This window comes from Budorcas taxicolor, chromosome 5 (genome assembly GCF_023091745.1).
Source record: "Budorcas taxicolor isolate Tak-1 chromosome 5, Takin1.1, whole genome shotgun sequence".
Lineage (NCBI taxonomy): Eukaryota > Metazoa > Chordata > Mammalia > Artiodactyla > Bovidae > Budorcas > Budorcas taxicolor.
In genome coordinates this window covers 60,728,057-60,734,399 of record NC_068914.1, presented here as the reverse complement: position 1 = coordinate 60,734,399, position 6,343 = coordinate 60,728,057, and positions in this window count along the sequence as shown.

Genomic DNA, 6,343 nt, shown 5'->3' with positions numbered 1-6,343 from the left:
GGTCATTTATTTTTCTGGATTTGAGCTACAGGAACTGCTTATATATTTTTGAGATTCTTTGTCAGTTGTTTCATTTGCTATTATTTTCTCCCATTCTGAAGGCTGTCTTTTCACCTTGCTTATAGTTTCCTTCGTTGTGAAAAAGCTTTTAGTTATAATTAGGTCCCATTTGTTTATTTTTGCTATCATGACCATTACTCTGGGAGGTGTGTCATAGAGGAACCTGCTGTGATTTATGTCAGAGGATGTTTTGCCTATGTTTTCCTCTAGGAGTTTTATAGTTTCTGGTCTTACATTTAGATCTTTAATCCATTTTGAGTTTATTCTTGTTTATGGTGTTAGAAAGTGTTCTAGTTTCATTCTTTAACAAGTGGTCAACCAGTTTTCCCAGCATCACTTGTTAAAGAGATTGTCTTTTCTACATCGTATATGCTTGCCTCCTTTGTCAAAAATAGTGTCCATAGGTGCGTTAATTTACCTCTGGGCTTTCTATTTTGTTCCATTGATCTATATTTCTATCTTTGTGACAGTACCATACAATCTTTATGATAGTAGCATTGCAAGTGTACTCTGAAGTCAGGCAAGTTGATTTCTCCTGTTCCATTCTTCTTTCTCAAGATTGCTTTGGATATTCGAGTTTTTTTGTATTTCCATACAAATTGTGAAATTATTTGTTCTAGTTCTGTGAAAAATATCGTTGGTAGCTTGATCAGGGTTGCTTTGAGTCTATAGATTGCTTTAGGTAGTATACTCATTTTCACTATATTAATTCTTCTGATTCATGAACATGGTACATTTCTCCAGTCATTTGTATCATCTTTGATTTCTTTCATCAGCCTTTTGTAGGTTCCTATATATAGGTCTTTTGCTTCTATATGTAGATTTATTCCTAAGTATTTTATTGTTTTCATTGCAATGGTGAATGGAATTGTTTCCTTAATTTCTCTTTCTGTTTTCTCATTGTTAGTATATAGGAATGCAAGGGATTTCTCTGTGTTAACTTTATATCCTGCAACTTTACTATTGTCATTGATTAGCTCTAGTAATTTTCTGGTGGTGTGTTTAGGGTTTTCTATGTAGAGGATCATGTCATCTGCAAACAGTGAGAGTTTTACTTCTTTTCCAACCTGGATTCCTTTTATTTCTTTTTCTGCTCTGATTGCTGTGGCTACAACTCCCAAAACTAAGTTGAATAGTAGTGGTGAGAGTGGGCACCCTTGTCTTGTTCCTGACTTTAGGGGAAATGCTTTCAATATTTCACCACTGAGGATATGTTTGCTGTTGGTTTATCATATATGGCTTTTATTATGTTGAGGTATGTTCCTTCTATTCCTGCTCTCTGGAGGGTTTTTATCATACATGGACGTTGAATTTTATCAAAGGCTTTCTCTGCATCTATTGAGATAATCATATGGTTTTTATCTTTCAATTTGTTAATGTGGTATATCACATTGATTGATTTGTGGATATTGAATAATCCTTACATCCCTGGGATAAAGCCCATTTGATCATGATGTATGATCATTTTAATACGTTGCTGGATTCTGTTTGCTAAAATTTTGTTAAGGATTGCTGCATCTATGTTCATCAGTGATATTGGCCTGTAGTTTTTTCTTTCTGGCATCTTAGTCTGGTTTTAGTATTAGGGTGATTGTGGCTTTCATAGAATGAGTTTGGCAGTTTACATTCCTCTGCAAATTTCTGGAAGAGTTTGAGTAGCATAGGTGTTAGCTCTTCTCTAAATGTTTGATAGAATTCACCTGTAAAGCTATCCGGTCCTGGGCTTTTGTTTGCTGGAAGATTTTTTTTACTACAGTTTCGATTTCTGTGCTTGTGATGGGTCTGTTAAGACTTTCTATTTCTTCCTGGTTCAGTTTTGGAAGGTTATACTTCTTTAAGAGCTCATCCATTTCTTCCAAGTTGTCCATTTTATTGTCATATGATTGCTGATAGTAGTCTCTTATGATTCTTTGTATTTTTTGTGTTGTCTGTTGTGATTTCTCCATTTCCATTTCTAGTTTTGTTGATCTTATTCTCCCTTTTTTTCTTGACGAATCTGGCTAGTGGTTTGCCTATTTGATTTATCTTCTCAAAGAACCAGCTTTTAGTTTTGTTGATTTTTGCTTTAGTGCCCTTTGTTTCTTTTTCATTTATTTCTGCCCTAATTTTTATGATTTCTTCCTTTCTACTAACACTAGGGCTCTTCATTTCTTCTTTTTTCTGTTGCTTTACATGTAAAGTTAGGTTATTTGTTTGATTTTTCTCTTGTTTCTTGAGGAAAGCTTATATTTCTATGAATCTTCCCCTTAGCACTGCTTTTGCTGAATACTGTAGGTTTGGGGTTGCCATATTTTCATTAATTTCTATGCATATTTTGGTTTCCTTTTTTATTTCTTCTGTGATTTGTTGGTTATTCAGAAGTGTGTTGTTCACCTTCCATACATTTGCATTTTTAATAGTTTTTTCCTGCAGTTGACATCTAATCTTACCACATTATGACCAGAAAACAAATTTGAAATGATTTCAATATTTTTGAATTTACCAAGGCTAGATTTATGGCCCAGGATGTGATCTATCCTGGAGAACGTCCTGTGTGCACTTGAGGAAAAGGTGAAATTCATTGTTTTGGAGTGAAATGTTCTATAGATATCCATTAGGCCTAACTGGTCCATTGTATCATTTAAAGTTTGTGTTTCCTTTCTAATTTTTTGTTTAGTTGATCTATCCATAGGTGTGAGTGGCATATTAAAGTCTCCCACTATTATTGTGTTACTGTTAATTTCCCATTTCATACTTGTTAGCATTTTCCTTACATATCATGGTGCTCCTATGTTGAGGGCATATATACATATATTTATAATTGTTATATCTTCTTCTTGGATTGATCATTTGATGATTATGTAGTGTCCTTCTTTGTCTCTTTTCATGGCCTTTATTTCAATGTCTATTTTATTTGATATGATTATTGCTACTCCTGCTTTTTGCTGTAGCTGTTGTTGATCTCTATTTACGTGAAATATCTTTTTCCAGGCCTTCACTTTCAGTCTGTATGTGTCCCTTGTTTTGAGGTGTGTCTCTTGTAGACAGCATATATAGGGGTCTTGTTTTTGTATCCATTCAGCCAGTCTTTGTCTTTTGGGTGGGGCATTCAACCATTTACACTTAATGTAATTATTGATAAGTATGATCCCATTGCCATTTACTTTGTTGTTTTGGGTTCAACTTTATAAACCTTTTCTCTGTTTCCTGTCTTAAAAAGATCCTTTAGCATTTGTTGAAGAGCTGATTTGGTGGTGCTGAATTCTCTCAGCTTTTGCTCATCTGTAAAGCTTTTGGTTTCTCCTTCATATTTGAATGAGATCCTTGCTGGGTATAGTAATCTGGGCTGTAGGTTTTTCTCTTTCATCACTTTAAGTATGTCCTGCCTTTCTCTTTGGCCTGAAGAGTTTCTATTGAAAGATAAGCTGTTATCCTTATGGGAATCCCCTTGTGTGTTATTTGTTGCTTTTCCCTTGCTGCTTTTAATATTTGCTCTTTGTGTTTGATCTTCCTTAAATTGATTAACATGTGTCTTGGGGTGTTTCACCTTGGGTTTATCCTGTTTTGGACTCTCTGGGTTTCTTGGATTTGGGTGGCTATTTCTTTCCCCATTTTAGGGAAGTTTTCCACTATTATCTCCTCAAGTATTTTTTTCATGGCCTTTCTTTTTGTCTTCTTCTTCTGGTACTCTTTGATTCATATGTTGGGGCATTTAACATTGTCCCAGAGATCTCTGAGGTTGTCCTCATTTCTTTTCATTCTTTTTTTTTCTTTTTTCCTCTCTGCTTCATTTATTTCCACGATTCTATCTTCCACCTCACTTATCCTGTCTTCTGCAACAGTTATTCTACTGTTGGTTCCCTCCAGATTGCTTTTGATTTCAGTTATTGCATTATTCATTATTGATTGACTCTTTTTTATTTTTTCTAGGTCCTTGTTAAACATTTCTTTCATCTTCTCAATCCATGTCTCTAATCTATTTATCTGTAACTCTATTTTTTTTTCAAGATTTTGAATCATCTTTACTATCATTATTCTGAATTATTTTTCAGGTAGACTTCCTATCTCCTCCTCTTTGGTTTGGTGGGCATTTATCATGTTCCTTTACCTGCTGAGTAGTTCTCTGCCTTTTCATTTTGTTTAGTTTGCTATGCTTGAGGTGGCCTTTCTGTTTGCCAGAAGTTTGTGGTTCTTCTTTATTGTGGAGGTTACTCCCTCTGGGTGGGGTTGGATGAGTAGCTTGTCAAGGTTTCCTGGTTAGGGAAGCTTGTGTCGGTGTTCTGGTGGGTGGAGCTGGATCTCTTCTCTCTGGAGTGTAATGAAGTGTCCAGTAGTGACTTTTGAGGTGTCTATCAGTTTGCTGTGACTTTTGGCAGACTGTATTTCAATGCTCAGGGCTATATTCCTGCATTGCTGGAGAATTAGCAGAGTGTGTCTTGCTCTGGAACTTGTTGGCTCTTGGGTGAAGCTTGGTTTCAGGCTAAGCATGAAGGCTTTTGGATGAGCTCTTGTCAATTTATGTTCCCTGGAGTCAGTTTTCTGGTGTTCTCAAGTTTTGGATTTAAGTTTCTTGCCACTGGTTTTCAGTCTTATTCTTACAGTAGCCTCAAGACTTCTCCATCCATACAACACAGATGATAAAACATCTAGGTTAATGGTGAAAAGATTATCCACAGGGAGGGACACCCAGAAAGGTTCACAGAGTTACATGGAGAAGAGAAGAGGGAGGAAGGAGATAGAGGAGACCAGGGGGAGAAGAGGGGGAATCAAAAGGGGAGAGAGCAATCTAGCCAGTAATCAGTTCCCTATGTGCTTACCACAGTCTGGAACACCCAGAGAGGTTTACAAAATTACATAGAGAAGAGAAGAGGGAGGAGAGAGACAGAGGTGACCAGGAGAAGAGAGGGAGTCAAAGAGGGAGAGAGCTATCTAGCCAGTAAGTAGTTCCCTAAGTGTTCTCCAAAGCCCAGAACACCCAGAGTGGTTTACAGAGTTAAGTAGAGGAGAGAAGGGGAAGAGAGGAGAAAAGGGTGACCGGGGGAGAAAAGGGAGCGTCAAAAAGAAAGAGATTAATCAAGTCAGTAATCACACCCCTAAGTAAAAATGGGTACTGAGGATTAGATTCTTAAAGGTGCAAAATTTATAATACCAAAAAGCAGATTAAAATTTTAAAGTAGAGGTTAAATGCTCAAAAATACAATATTAAAAATACAAAACAAAATCAATCACAAAAATTATAAAAATATATACATGAAATTTGCTTTAAGAATAGGGTGATTTTTGGCAAGGTAATAGTAGGTTATAAAAATGAAAATTAAAGGAGCAATAAAGAACTTAAAATTTAAAAAAAATTTAATTAAAAAGTGATAATAGTAAAAATATATCTAGGAATTTCTCTGGAACACTTGAGGGCAATGTGGGTCATTTTAGTTTCAGATAGTTCCTTATTTCAGCTTATAGTTCTTCTGAAGGTCTATGGGCCTCTTCCAGTGCTTAGTCAAAGCTAAGTACAAGATTTTAATCTGTTGAACCTGTCGCTTCCAGAGCGGTTCCCTCTTCTTTGTTTATTTTGGCTTCCTCTGTTTGCAAGTCTCTTCAGTGTCTAATTTCCTCCCTGACACAGGGAAGCAAAGGTGGTCACTTATTTAAGCTGACTTGTTCAGTTGTGCTGTGGGGAGGGAGGAACACTGCAAACAAATATCACTGGAGTGTGTGGGGAGTGCTCTCAGTGTATGGACCACGCTGGGTTTGCCCCAGCTCATGGCGCATGTGCTCTCCCTGTCTACACTACTCAGGCTCCAGGTTGCTCTGCAGGGGAACTGTCCAAGGTGAGCTCTAGGTTTTGTGAACTTCCCAGGTATAAGCTGCTCTGGTTCAGGTTCTCAGGTACCCACAAAGGCTCAGATTCAGATGGGCATGCATTTTGTGCCCTTCCCAGGTCTGAGCAGCTGAGGCAACCAGGTGCTTGGTTAGTGCACTGTCCCAGGTGGGCTGTGCATCTTAATCACCTCCCCTGTCCCAGCCTCTCAGTTTCCTGGGTGCACTGCAAGAGCACCGTCTCAGGTGTGCTTTGTGTCTCCCCTGGGGAGCTGGTCTCTGGCTGCAACCCTCCTGGTGGATGTCAACCATCTAGGATCCCAGGAAGACTTGATTAGGAACTGGGAACCTGCTCACAGTTTGGTGGAAGATGCTATCTCTGGGGCCAAGATTGATCCGGCCTTCTGGCTCTGGCTGTCACCGACCTGCCTCTCTTCCTCTGGTGGGGGGATAGGCCAGTCCACAGCTGGCTAGCTCTCCTTTGGTA